The sequence below is a fragment of the Mauremys reevesii genome, linkage group 2 (genome assembly GCF_016161935.1).
Source record: "Mauremys reevesii isolate NIE-2019 linkage group 2, ASM1616193v1, whole genome shotgun sequence".
Classification (NCBI taxonomy): domain Eukaryota; kingdom Metazoa; phylum Chordata; order Testudines; family Geoemydidae; genus Mauremys; species Mauremys reevesii.
In genome coordinates this window covers 218,142,318-218,156,515 of record NC_052624.1, presented here as the reverse complement: position 1 = coordinate 218,156,515, position 14,198 = coordinate 218,142,318, and the positions used below count along the sequence as shown (strand labels likewise).

Here is a 14,198-nt window from a genome sequence, read left to right as displayed (position 1 = left end):
AGCTTTAATGCAGGCCTTCTACAGCTTTGGATTTATTCAGTTTTCTTTTTTTAAACCTGTGAAAATAACCTTCAGCTTCTTTAAAATATAAAATTTGGCATTTTGGAGAAACGGTAATGAGTCAATAAACCCAATTTGGAGGCTGGTTACTGTCACGTAAATTAATTTGCCTGCTAAATGATCAGAGTCGCATCTACCTTTTTCACTACCATCTGCCTCACAACAAAGTTGGCACTGTACTCCTTTGAGAGGTGGACTATAAAAGTGTCATTTAAAAGGGCTTATTAACAAAATCCCTCTTACATTCCAATTTTCCTGTTCCTTGGTCATGATCACGTGAGGCAAATTGGTAGGAAGCACTCAAATGTCCATATGGCATGCATTGAAAAAAATACATTAAAAATGTGTATTTATATATACAACCTAATCTTTCAGGGGGTTGCCTAAGTGATTGGTCAGCACTCTGCCCATCCTGAGATGGCGTGTGAAAGGTGGGATATTTCTTCTCGCTCTCTTGACCATGAGTCATACCTGTTTCCATTGCCATAAAATAGAAAGATTACAGACCACTTTTCCAGAACTTGCTTTTGATATTTTCCCCCTTTCCAACTCTTCTCATGTCTGTCGTGCTCAGTAGTCCAGTTTGTTTCTCTGCATAATTGGGCACTTGGCACATACTTTTCCAGAGAGAATGTTTGTTGGGGGTGTGACAGATATGGCAATTTCCTGCAATATCCTTGAAAAATCTTATTGAATTAAGTTTGTGTCTTTGGAGTCCAATATAGTAAATGCAAACAGAGCTGTAAACAGTGGGGTTTGAGTGGGAGTTCTGTTGGAGGAGAAGGTAGCTATTTGTATTTGTTTGTGTAGAGACTGGTAGAGGCAGTGTTCTGGGAGAGAAGCTGAGCCCTTATTAGGGGGCAGGGCCTCTCTGACGGGGTCCTATCGAGGTAGCCAGCCAGTCAGGCAGCAGCACAGGAGCCAGCAAACAGAGCGGTAAACAGAGGAGTTTGACTGGGAGTTTGCAAGGGGAGTTTGGGGAAAAGACTAAGAGAGGCAGGCGGAGGAATAGACAGGCTAGTGAAGGGAGTGTTTGGTGTTCTGGCAGTGTTTTGGTACTCGTTGGGGGGTTGTTTTGCTGTGGGTGGTGGTGTTTTGGTTTGGTTTGTGTTTCCAGACTAACAGGATTTAGGTGGGAAGGCTATGACAGATACAGAGGCAGCAGTAGTAGTGACCCAAGCAGTGGAAGACACAATGAAGATGACTGGATGTGGAAGCTGCGGCATGTACATGATCCTGGAAGGGGGTACCTGAAAAGAGTTTCGTCTGCATGAAGTGCCGCCTGATAGAGCTGATAGAAAAGAAGATACAAGGATTGGAGATGCAGGTGGAAACTCTGGTTGAGTTTAGAAGGGGGGTTCAAGCAGATGATGGAGCAAAGACATGAGGAGACTGAAGGGAAAAGCTCAGACTTGCAGATGGAAGCAGGACCAAAGAATTCTGAGGGGAGACTGCTGGGTGAGGAAAGTGGACAGTGGAAGCATATGACTAAGAGAACCAGGCAGAAGAAAAGACGGGCCAGCGAAGGAGAAATAGAGCTCAGGAACAGGTTTGCGGAGTTGGAAAATGAAGAAGGGGCACAGCAGGTGGTCGCTGAAGGTGAGAGGAGGCTGAAGTTCAAAATTTGGGCCCACACTATTGTGACACTCGCTTCAGAGAGGTGCAGAAATTTGACTTCCTTCAACTTGGTGACACCTGATTGCCTGGAGAATAGCCAGAAAAAGTCTCTAGAAAAGCTGGCACATTACACACACACATGCACACATTCACACTTGATATACACTAAGCTCAAAACTGGGATTGTCATAGGTTGAGAGCAGGCACAAAGAAAGGAAACCTTAAAGTGACACTACATTGCCTGAAAATAAATGTTCACTAGGGGGGAAATATAATTCTGGAAAAAAATATACTTCTCCTGCCTCTCCACCATTGCATGTTACAGAAAGGCACTTAGAACTGATATACCAGGTTAACAACTGCGATTGGTCTACCATTCTGGGCACCGAAGAGTAACTCAAGAGCTAGAAAAATGTCATTGCTATCAATGTTAGGCATTGTGTTCAACATCCAGATGAATGTAGATGCTGGAAATGGTGCAGTTTTTCTATATCACGTAATGCTTAAATGTTAGTGGGCATCCAATCTGAAAAACATCATAAAATCACAAAACGGGCCACAACAAGTTTCATTTTGACCAAAATTGGCACAATGCTACTAAATACAATTGATAATCCAACTATGTACTCAAAATAGTACTGTTTGGGAAAGTTTGGGAACTATTTAGCCCCAGGTGATATATTCTATGCATTTGCCTCTACTTTTTTGCCTTCAGTTAAATGAAAAGTCACATGACCATGTGAGCTTGTTTGTATCATGTAATACATCAAAATATTTGGCATTATTTGTAGAATGGATTGATTTGAGAAGTTTTTCTGTCTGCTATTTTTACAAAGTTATACACATCATAAAATCCCTGTCCCCTAATTATAAAATATGATGTTATCTGATGTTATCTGAAGACACAAGTCTAAAGCACACATGATACAACTGTAATAATCTTGTTACTATCACTGAATACCATGACAATACACGTAAGCTACTTCTAAAAGTCATTACCGTTGTGTAAGGGCTGTAGAATGTCTTGTATGAGTATATCATGTGAATAACAAAGTATAACCATGTACTCTTATGTAACCCCTAGATATAACTATGAGCTACCCAATGTCTAATGCAACACCCTTTCAAGCTATATTTACTCAGAAATATAGTCACAGTGATTTGCAGATAGTTGAAACACTTCTATTCCCCCTTAGAATCTGTGTCTGATGTGTTCAGTGCTCTTTCGCTATACTCGTCACTGTCACAGGTGCATGGAATAGAGCACACCGAATCTTCCCTGTGACATTTGCATCTTCTTGTTACACAAAGGTCAGGATGGCTTCTGGAACAAGTGGGGTAGCAGCGCCATCATGTTAGGAACAAGACATCCCTTGCTATCTGTCACCCACTCATTGCTGACACTTGAAGATACTGAACCGTTGCATGATTCCATATGTATGTCTGATAATTTGCATATTACAGGTGCTGCCTGAAGGAGTCCATTGTTGGTGACAGTTTCTCTCTTGCTTTGTTCTTCTTAGCAAACAACTCATACTGCACGTTACCCAGAGATGCTTACTTCTTACCACAATACAATAAAGATACCAGTGACATACGGACTGCCTCTGTCACTTCCTCTATTTGAGATGTCCTGCTCTCAAAATGTTTCAATCCCTACATGAGCTCTGGGTGCTGTCTTCAGCCATCTCTTTTTTCCTTTGCCATTGAAAGCTGAGGTAGAGTCACATCCACTGACAGCATGAATATTTGGCAGTATAAGACACGTCTGTTCCCAGCTCCATAGCCACTCTATGCAAGGGAGTGAATCTCTTCTTTTGGCCAATGCTGGTTTTGAAATAGAATTTGTCTACCCCCGAGAACAGAGCAATATCTTGGGCACATAGATGCAACACCTGAGTTCAAGTTCTACTTTAGCACCTTGTTTACTGTGAGTGCTTGCTTTGCACGAGCAACATGCCAGAACATGTGTAAATTTGCTTCCTCATGATCTGCTTCTAGTCTAGTATTGCAGAATGGCAGCCGGGCACTACTTTCACTGCTCATGAGAAGTTGTGAATCCACCAGTACATTTCATGAGTAGGTGACAATCTATGTTCACTCTTCCTGATCCAGTCACTTGGAGAAAGTTTACCATGTTTGTTTTATTCTTTGAATTTGATATCATATTCAAGCGTTGTTTTGGTAACGGTGTTAACACAATGAGGTTCTGAACTTCTTGCATTTGAACATTCCCCCTGCAAGCTCTCTTACCAGACTTGATTGATTCTTTATTTGCATAATTGTCACTAACAACAGCAGTGTATTGACATTTTAGTCTAAGGATAGTATTCAACTGTTGCTCAGACAACTCCCCGGTATTAGTGCACACTATTTGCAGAAGCATCATGAGGTCAGTAATGATTAATGCTGGCTCAGTGATGCTGGTAACATTGACAGATTTTTTTGACAGCTCATTGGCAGATTTTTTTTCTCCAGCCAAGACAATGTGTTGCTCTTTTTGGTCTTTCATTGAGATCCATCCAAGTCAAAGAGGGAAAGGTGGACATATGCCAGCTCATACTTCATCAAACCCTGGATATCAACATCTCTGGACTGGGCAATACCTGTCAGCTTGCTGAATACACATGGCTTATTACTTGTGGAGACTCATATCACGCACAAAAATTCCGCAGTTTTAGGGGGGCCATAGCAGACATTGCAATGTTCACAAATAGCTGTCTGTTGGCTGGATTTGTCCCAGGTTCAGTGCTAAAAGGATCTGTCATTCTTTCAGTCATAAATTGTATAATATCTTGGACAGCAGTTTCATCTGCAGCCATGTGTTTTGTGGTGGCTTCTTTGTGGAGAGTTGCTGAAGGCTGCATTCCACATGTTTGTTTTCTCATAGCTGTGCAGTCAGTTGGTCAGAGCCTTATCTTTTGCGAAAAGATGCTGATGCTTCCCACAGTCCCTGGTGAAAAATTGCTTGTTGGCCATGTCATGCCATACATCACTGAAAGGTCTGGCAGTCTAGCATACTGCTCCCTGACAATCATTGAGGGCATGATATATAACTGGCTTCTTCTCCAGAAGTTTGGCTTTTGCTATGTTTATACAACCCCATCAAGCATAATTCACATGACCACACTGAAAGTCAAGGGGAATCATCTCTGCAAATGTCTCAGGTTCCACAGATTTGTTATCATCTCTCTTTTCTGCTACATAATCCATCAGTAGTTGGGAGAAATCTGTCACATAGTTTTCCCAGAACAGAAATGTATCTGAACAGATTTTGCCTTGGGTAACGTAAGGGTCCATGAGCTGTTGGTGTGACTGGGGCTGTTCATGACATCTGCCAGAGCATTTTAAACATAGAAAATATTTTATAACTGGGGTAAAGATCTTATTATCTGCATAACTTCATAAAAATAGTATCAGAGGGGTAGCCGTGTTAGTCTGGTTCTGTAGAAGCAGCAAAGAATCCTGTGGCACCTTATAGACTAACAGATGTTTTGCAGCATGAGCTTTCGTGGGTGAATACCCACTTCTTCGGATGCAAGCAGTGCATTCACCCACGAAAGCTCATGCTGCAAAACATCTGTTAGTCTATAAGGTGCCACAGGATTCTTTGCTGCTTTTTCATAAAAATAGCAGACAAAATCTTTTCTCATATCAGTGCATTCTACAAATGATGATACTGATAATCTGCAAACTCACACTGTCACACTTCTACAGACTTTTGCTTTAACCGAAGACAAAAAAGTAGAGGCAGATGCATAGAATATATCATCTGCAGCTAAATAGTTCCCAAACTTTCCAAAACTGTACTATTTTGAGTACATAGTTGCATTATCAATTGTATTTAGTAGCTTTCTGCCAACTTTGGTCAAAATGAAACTCTTTATACAAGTTGTGGCCCTTTTTGTCATTTTATGATTTTTTTTTCAGATCCAATGCCCAATAACATTTAAGCATTACACGATGTAGAAAAACTGCACCACATCCAGCATCTACACATACCCTTGTGGTGACCACCAGTTATGTGCCTAATGTGGTAGCAATGACATTTTTCTAACTGATGGGTTACACTAACTCAGTAATAAGACTCCTTCTTAATGCTGGCTGGTAACCAAAATATTTTTTTTATTTAAAAAAAGAGAAAATACTCAAAGGCTGTTGTCACTCAACATCAAAGTTTGTGGAGTTCAGGCTTCTATGTGCTTCCCTAATGTAATGGAAGTCTTACAAACATGAGTAAGGCTCTTAACTACTATGGTAATACAAAAATAAATACTAATAATAATCCTGTATCTCCCAATAGGTTTCTCTGCCCCAGCATGTTGAGTGAGAGGACACCTGAGCCTGTTCTTTCTCACTCTAGCAACTTCAGGAAGGTTCTTTCCCAATTTCTCTCCTGAGGATTAGTAGATGACAACTCCCAATCCTGCACAGACATCTTTTTAATTCTTATCCCCCACCACACACACAACCAGCCTTTAAGATCCTGAAAGGTTGTGGTGAGATCAATCATTCTCACCTGAGACAAGTTTGTTAAAGCCTGAACTGGTGGCAGCTTGTGGTATCTAAATCCTTGGTTTACAATTGAGCTGGAAAACTCACAAGAACAGGATTTCTTGTGAAACTTCCGGTACTTCTCAATTTCAGCCAAATTAGAGATAGTGACAAGTCTGCATTTTTCGCTATCCTGATACTTCCATGGTGTGTGCAAACAAAGGTAAGGGGAAAGTTAAATGAACTCTTTGAACTCCCAGAGAAGCTCATTTTCCCATCACTAGCACAAACAATGGAAATCTGCACATTGGCAGGCTGTAGTGAGCGGGGGGGGGGTGGCCTCCCTCCCTCCCTGATGGACAAAGGGACAGCTGCAAACACCCCCTGGTGGGCAGAGCCGGGACACCCATGCCTGCCCTGCCGGAAGCAGAGGGCGGGACAGGAACTGGAAGTATAAAAGGCAGGCCCTCCAGCTCAATTGGAGAGGAGCTGCCAGAGGAGAAGGACATCTCTCACAAGCTGCTGGAGTGCAGACCTGACAGCAACCACTACAGTGCCTGAGATCTGGAAGGACTGCCAGAGCTGCCAGTCACTGAAGACACCGAGGAATTGCTGGGGCTGCTCTGATCCATTTATCCCTGTGAGACAGACAATGACCCAGGTACCCCCACTCAAACAGGAATGTAGGAAGTAGCCCAGGGGAGTAAAATATAGTTTGGCTGTGTTGCTGACTGACAGCTGGCCAGTGTGTTGCAGCTGCATTTCCCTGCTGACCAGTGGCAGACCACTCCACCACTGTTAGGGCCCTGGGTTGGGATGAGGTAGAGTCAGGTGGGCCCATGTCCTCCTGCCTTTGCCACCCCACCCTTGGGGTGGCAGCCTCCCCACCATAGACCAAGAGGCCTATGTTTGTTGGTGGTCTGCCAGAACCAGGACCCCCGACTGTTTCCTGCCCCACCTTCTTTGAGACCTGGGCTCATAGACTCATTATTACTCTGTCCTGAATACAGGCCAGAGCCTCATGACTTTGCTGCCCTGTGCTGCTGAGGGCTTGAGCTAATAGACTTGTTATTGCTGTCTCCTGACTACAGGGCAGAGCCTCCTGACTGTGCTACCCTGCTGAGTGGCAGAGACCCTGGTGTTAATTCCCCCCTAAACTGTGCCCTTCCAGAGGACTTGTAGTGAGGCGGCATGGCCTCCGTCCCAGACAGATGGAGGGACAACTGTGACCACCTTACAAAGACTCATTGTGTTCCCAGGTGAGCAAAACAACCTTTGAGCTGAGCTGTTTCTGACCACCGCCAAGTGCTTTAAACAGAAATAGACCAAGACACATTCACTGCTCCAAGGTGGTTGCAGTCTAAGGCAACACCACAGACTTCTGACTACATAGCTATGTTGGTGACAGTTGTCAATAGGTGTGACCCCTGACTTACATAACTGTACTGGCAAAAACCTCCTAGTATAAATGCAGTTACAGCAGCTAAACTGTGCTTTTACCACTATGGCTTGTTTCACTTGGGTTGGGTGGAGTAAGTTGTACCCAGTTAAAGCACAGCTTTGCTGGTATAAGTTGCAAGCTGACTCTGACAACTAAATTTTGAAATATGGCTGTCCACGCAAAATGTATGTGCTAAAGCACCTCTCATGACTAGGTGGCTCTGTTTACCTAGTTTATGCTGCATATTTTATACACACACTTTTCTCCTTGTGCCCCTATGCATGTATTATTGATGATATTGGCAACTTGGGCCTTGATGCTGTACAATTATTATAAATCAATGGGAAGTTTTGCTACTGATTTCACTTGGGTGCAGAACCTAACCCTCGGGATCTGAATCTGTGCACTGGTGAGCTCCTTCTGCAGCATACTGAGCACAGTCAATGCTGAAGTGATCAGCACCCCACAGGGCTGGACAGTTGTTTTGGAAATGTTTAAATGAGTTAATTTTCTTCAGCCGAGTTATAAATGCCTAAAACTAGGGCTTCATGCTGGACGTGCTCACAGACCTTGAAATACAGAACAGCAAAATAGACTGTTGTTGTGCATTCGAGCACACTTGTGGAAGGGGCTCCTTCTTGTTTGAGGCACAAGGACCGCACAGTTCTCCTGCAGCAACATTGGGAGGGTAAGAGGCAAAGACAAATAATAAAATAGACAATAGGCAAAACTAAAAGCCAACCCCTTTCTTCCCATACAGAAAAAACCAGAGGATCTATCACACCGTATGACTTGCCCTATATATTGACACAACATGTCATGCTACTCACATTGCTGTCATGTTGTCTCTCTTTCCCTCACCCTTCATCTGGTTTTTGTCATTTTAGGCCCTGCAGCTGGTTAGGCTCTGATCCTGCGGGTGCATGTGGTAGTTGGGCTGCTGATCCTTGTTGATGTTAGGAGTCTGCCCAAGCAGATACAGTGGCAGGATTGGGTCCAGAGGCACATATTTAATTTGACTCAAAGGGGACATGTCCAAGTGTTTTCAGGATGAGGGCGTTTGATCATAAGGTCTTCGGGGCACAGACTGTGTCTTACTCCGTTCATCGCCTAGCACAACTGGGCCCTGATCCTGATTGAGGCATTTAGGCACTATCAATATTCATATAACTACTTGTCAAATAGTCTCAGGTACAGTTTGTCTACCCTTCATGGTTGTGCATGTGTACATGCAAAAACAAGTGTTAAATTCTTCATTATTACCTCTCTAGCAGTAATCATTCTTGGCATTGGATTAGGCACCTGTTAGGGATGAGACCAAGTATTATTTATGAGATTATTTTTATTCGGAAATGGGATGCAAACTAATGCTCACAATTGCCTGGAACATTTAATAAATGTATATCCCAGAAGTAAGTGATGAATTTCACAGTCATATTTTGAAAAAAAATTATAAACAAAATATTTGCTCAGTTGCAGGCCTATGATTGTATTTTGTAATTACCTGTCTTGAATGTGCATCTTGAACAGTTCTGAATGCAGATTGTATTTAGAAGCACTGATCAGGAAATATTTGTTTCTTGTGAAATTCTGAAATGAAAGATTTCTTTTGTTGAAATTTTTCCACAAAATTGTTTAAGGTTTTGACAAGACCATCAAACCCATTCATTTTTGGCAATGAAAACATTTTGTCCAGCCAGCCAAAAAAATTTGGTTTTATTGAAAATTCACTCTGACCAACTAAAATTAACCATTGATTATTAACCATTGGAAAAAAATGTTAAGGGTGGATTCTCCATCTCTGGCCATCTTAAAATCAGGACTGGATGTTTTTTCTAAAAGATATATGCTGCAGGAATTATTGGGGGGAGGGGAAGTAATATGGCCTGAGCTATGCAGGAAATCAAGCTAGATGATCACAAGCCTTCTGGCATCGGACTCTATGAATATATGAAAAGTTTTCAATTTTCATTTGTTGGGGGAGAGGAAAATTGGGGGGGGGGAAGAGTTGTGATTGCTGAAAGCTGATTTATTTTTCATCCTTTTCAGCAAAAGCCAAAACAATCAGAAATGGATTTATCCTTTTATTTTATAAATTTGGCCCTAAATGTTTGTTTATAATTGTATTTAGTTAATCAAACTGTGAAAGGAAATGCAAACCCACAGAGGGTTGCCACTCCACTTGGTATTTCCTTTTCCTGTGTTTCTGTGAGATTACACCCGTTCTCTTCCCCAATTTGTAATTCTTTCCTGTCCAGTGCAGACACCAGCCTTTGATTTACAATCTCCCTACAGTGACACAATGGAGTTAATAAACTGGTGTTTCACTTCTAAAAACTTGACTCTAAACATTAGGCTTAGATAATGAGTTCAGTGATATCAGCAGAGTATTAACTTCTGCTCAAGGGAGAAACAGGACAGCAGAAAATCAGATTTTAAAAGCTACTTGGAGCAATTGCACCTGATGCATCGTGCCTGGCTCCAGACAGAATTATTCATTCCCTATGTTCATGAGAAGCAAATTCACATCTATATTATCTAAGTAGTTTAATAGTGTCTGCTGCAGTTCTATCAAGTATCATCCCATGTTTATCTGCAATATGTGTCCTTTCTCAGTACCTTTCTCAGTATTTTTGTCCCCCATCACCTTAATAGCTGAGTGACAAACTTCTACTCTGTACAGCAGCTCAGTGTTGGCAGGTCTAAAAACCGGAATCACAGATAAATATTCAGTGGAAATATCTGCACCACCACCTTTTTGTGCAGGTGGTGCAGATATATCCCAAGTTATTCCAAGTATCTTTTAAAATCTAGTTTTCTGCCTGCCCAGGTTCTCCCTTGAGCAGAAGTTAATACTCTGCTGATATCACTGAACTCATTCCACTCATTAGTTATAAAGCCACTGCAATATATAACATAAAAATACATTGAAATGCACTGGTCTGTTTGTTCTTCCACCACAATCTCAGACTTTCACAGGCATGCAAACAGCTGGGATCCTCTGGTTATCACCTCTGAAAAATATAGCACCTTTGTGATAGGGCCAATTATTCTGAGCCAATACTTTGATTTCATTTTCAGAAACACTGTTGTAAAGAGCAGCTGTCTTGGAGTGACAGACTGGGCATGTTGATGAACCCAAATGGAAGTGAGGCCAGGAAGTCAAAAAAAACCAGCCTGTCCCCAGGCTTCTGAATACATCCTTACTCATGGGGTACCGACTGATGAACACTTCTTTAATCCATCTGTAGTTGGCTGTATTAATCTAGTGTTGCTTATTTCATGGCCTTTCTTTTCCCTTTTAACATGTGATGTATTCGTTAACAATCCCCCAAACACCCATAGTCCAGAAAACTGACTGTCTTGGCTACAAGGTTAGCTGCACCTTGTCTTTCTCTGAGTGCATCTCTCAGATGACCAGTCTCAAGCTCTTGCTTCTCTTGGCATGGACTCGTGCAGTTCTCGCATTCTTCACACAGGACCTGGGTTACAGATCCCTATATACTGGCCATGATTACTTCAACAGGCCCAACTTGAGTTCAGTACCTGAAGATCTGCCCTTTGTGAACTGTGACCAGTGCTATATATAAGGAATTGTATATCAAGGCTATATTGCATGTAGCCTCTAAACAAATTATTGTTGATTCTTAACAGTAGGACCCCACATAACATAAAGGAACAAGGATTTCAAAATAATAAAAGTCTATTTACCCAGATATCCCTCCCCCAATGTTGGCCAGGTAGGTTCAACTGCTTCAGACTCTCTCCATGGACCCTCTCTCTGAGGCAGCCTGCTCCCCCTGACAACTGACCAGTCTTTCTAGAGAGAGCAACTTTTTAACTGTTTCCTGTCCTTTTGATCTTCAGCTCCCATCCCTAGTAAAATAGGTCTTTTTATTTTGCTGGAGCCAAGGTGGGTAGGCTTGCCCCAATTAATAGCCTAGTCAATGTTCTCTTAACTCCAAAGTGTTTTACCTGGAATGTCTTATCTCTAGTCATTTTCATTCCGTGCTTTGTTTTTCCTAGCAGCCCCTTTTGACTTAACTCCATACAGTCAGACAGTAAACAGCCCTTACAGCACTTGGACAAAATATAGTATTCACTAATTAATACAGAGCAGTTGCACGTTCTTCTTATTTACAGTCAGGTTGTTAATGAATCCCCCTCCAGTTCTCCTACCCAAAACCTTGACAAACTCTCAAAACAAACCTATTTTAAGGCTTTTTTATTAAAACCTCAAGTTTTTCCATGTGGTTCCATAAATTTATCTCTTAAATAATCATTAGAAAGTAATAATAAATCATCAGGATTGTAGTTATTTAATAAATTGTCTTTCTATTGCCTTGCTAGCCTGTTTGGCCTAGTCTGGGAAAGGAAAGCCCTGGGCGCTGTTTGACATAGCGTGGTCACAAAGATCCCTACATTGTTTAGAGCAGGAAAATAGGTGATGTTAGAATGTGTAAGTGAATGCATTTTAACTAACATATCTTAAAACCTAGCAGGGAGCAAGGTTGGCCTTGTGATTAAAGCACTGAACTGGTACTTGGGAGATCTGGAGTCATTCCCAGCTCTGTCCACAGACATCTGATGGGACCTTGAGAAAGTCACTCAATCTCTGTGTGCCTCTTTACCCAATCCGTAAAAAGTGGATGACAATACTTTCTCCCTCTTGTCTAATTAGCCTGTAAACCTTTTAGACAGAGCTTGTCTGTTGTCTTGTATGTACAACATCTAGCACAATGGAGCACTGATCTTAGTTGGGGCCTCTAAGATTTTATAACTGCAATGCAGTTATAAAAATTAGTTATTAATTTTGCTATTAATAATTATGAATACTTATTATTATAGTGCTTAGGAGCCAGAGAGACAGTCGCTGCCCCCAAGAGCTTGCAGTCTAAATGGACAAAACAGAATGGAAAGGAATATAATGTACAAACAAAGCAATATGAGTGGAATAATAATAAAACAGTGTCAGCTGGTTTAACTCACAACACAAACCAAACTGCAAGTCTTTTATCTGCTTTCTTAAATATTTCTTATTTCCCTCTTAACATATGGATGTGAAAGTCAGAAATCCACCAATGTACAGACACCTAAATGGCTTAGAAAATAGCATTAAATGAAATGAATTTATAAGAAATACAGAGTCCCCTCAGAACAACCACCCCTAATCTCTACGGGAGGTATGCTATTGGTCAGATAGGGGACCATACAAAAGGATCAAGCTGAAAGAATCCCTCTAATGAACACTGCCCAGAGACAGAAAACATATGGGACTTAGCAATGATGAGGATCTGTAAAAAGTGATCCAGGATAGACAGCGATGGCAGAGCCTTCCTCATGACCTAAGCAATGGCTGATGGTGCAGGCAGGGCTGCCCAGAGGATTCCGGGGGCCTGGGGTCTTCAGTGGCGGGGGGCCCCACTTTGGCGGTAAGTCGGTGGCGGGGGGTCCTTCCGTTCCGGGACACGCCGCCAAAGTGCCCCAAAGACCCACGGCGGGGACCCCCCTCTGCCGAATTACCGCCAAAGTGGGACCCGCCGCCGAAGTGCAGCCCCCACTGTGGGTCTTCGGGGCACTTCGGCGGTGGGTCCCGGAACGGAAGGACCCCCCCGCCGCCGAATTACCGCCGACGACCCGGCTGTGCTCCGGCGGCGGGTCCCGCTTTGGCTGTAATTCGGCGGCGGGGGGGGTCTTTCTATCCCGGAGAGGAAGGACCCCCCCCGCCAGCGAAGACCGGGAGCGAAGAAGCTCCTGGGGCCCAGGCCCCGCGAGAGTTTTCCGGGGCCCCCGGAGCGAGTGAAGGACCCCGCTCCAGGGGCCCCGAAAAACTCTCATGGGGGCTGTGACGATGCGGTTCTGGCGGGACCCAACTGAGAGTGCCAAATCAGGACCAATTGCTCAAACAGGGCAGTCACAGCCCTAGGCTGGGGTTTTTCCACCTCTAAGGCAAACCAAACCAGCCAGACAAAGAGGACTCTGGTCTCACCCCACTGGCTAACCACAAGTCACACAAGCAATTTCCTTAGACACTCCAGTCTCCCAGTATCACCACCAGTGCACTCGTCCTGGGGATGAATGGTTATGAAAACCAACACCCCAATAAAAGAAAAAGGTTCTCTCGATCCCAAAGGACCAAGCCCCAGACCCAGGTCAATATACACATCAGATCTTACCCACAAATCACGCTGTTGCCAATCCTTTAGAATCTAAAATCTAAAGGTTTATTTACAAAGGGAAAAAGGTAGAAATGAGAGGTAGAATTGGTTAAATGGAATCAATTACATACAGTAATGGCAAAGTTCTTAGTTCAGGCTTGCAGCAGTGCTGGAGTAAACTGCAGGTTCGAATCAAGTCTCTGGAACATCCCCCGCTGGGATGGGTCATTCAGTCCTTTGTGCAGAGCTTCAGTTTGTAGCAAAGTCCCTCCAGAGGTCAGAAGCAGGATTGAAGACCCGATGGAGATGAAGCGTCAGCCTTATATAGGCTTTTCCAGGTGTAAGAATCTCTTTGTTCTCACTGTGGAAAATCACAGCAAAATGGAGTCTGCAGTCACAAGGACAAGTCTCTGCATACCTTGCTGAGT

At 43.0% G+C, this 14,198-nt stretch overlaps 1 long non-coding RNA gene across 1 annotated transcript; it reads left to right on the top strand.

Moving 5' to 3' along the window:
• The first annotated feature begins 6,668 nt into the window (after nucleotides 1-6,668).
• On the top strand, nucleotides 6,669-12,423 carry LOC120398856. Its single transcript, XR_005594751.1, has 3 exons — nucleotides 6,669-6,832; nucleotides 7,263-7,430; nucleotides 10,694-12,423. It is a non-coding gene; the product is annotated as an uncharacterized LOC120398856 (long non-coding RNA).
• The last annotated feature ends 1,775 nt before the right edge of the window (nucleotides 12,424-14,198 follow it).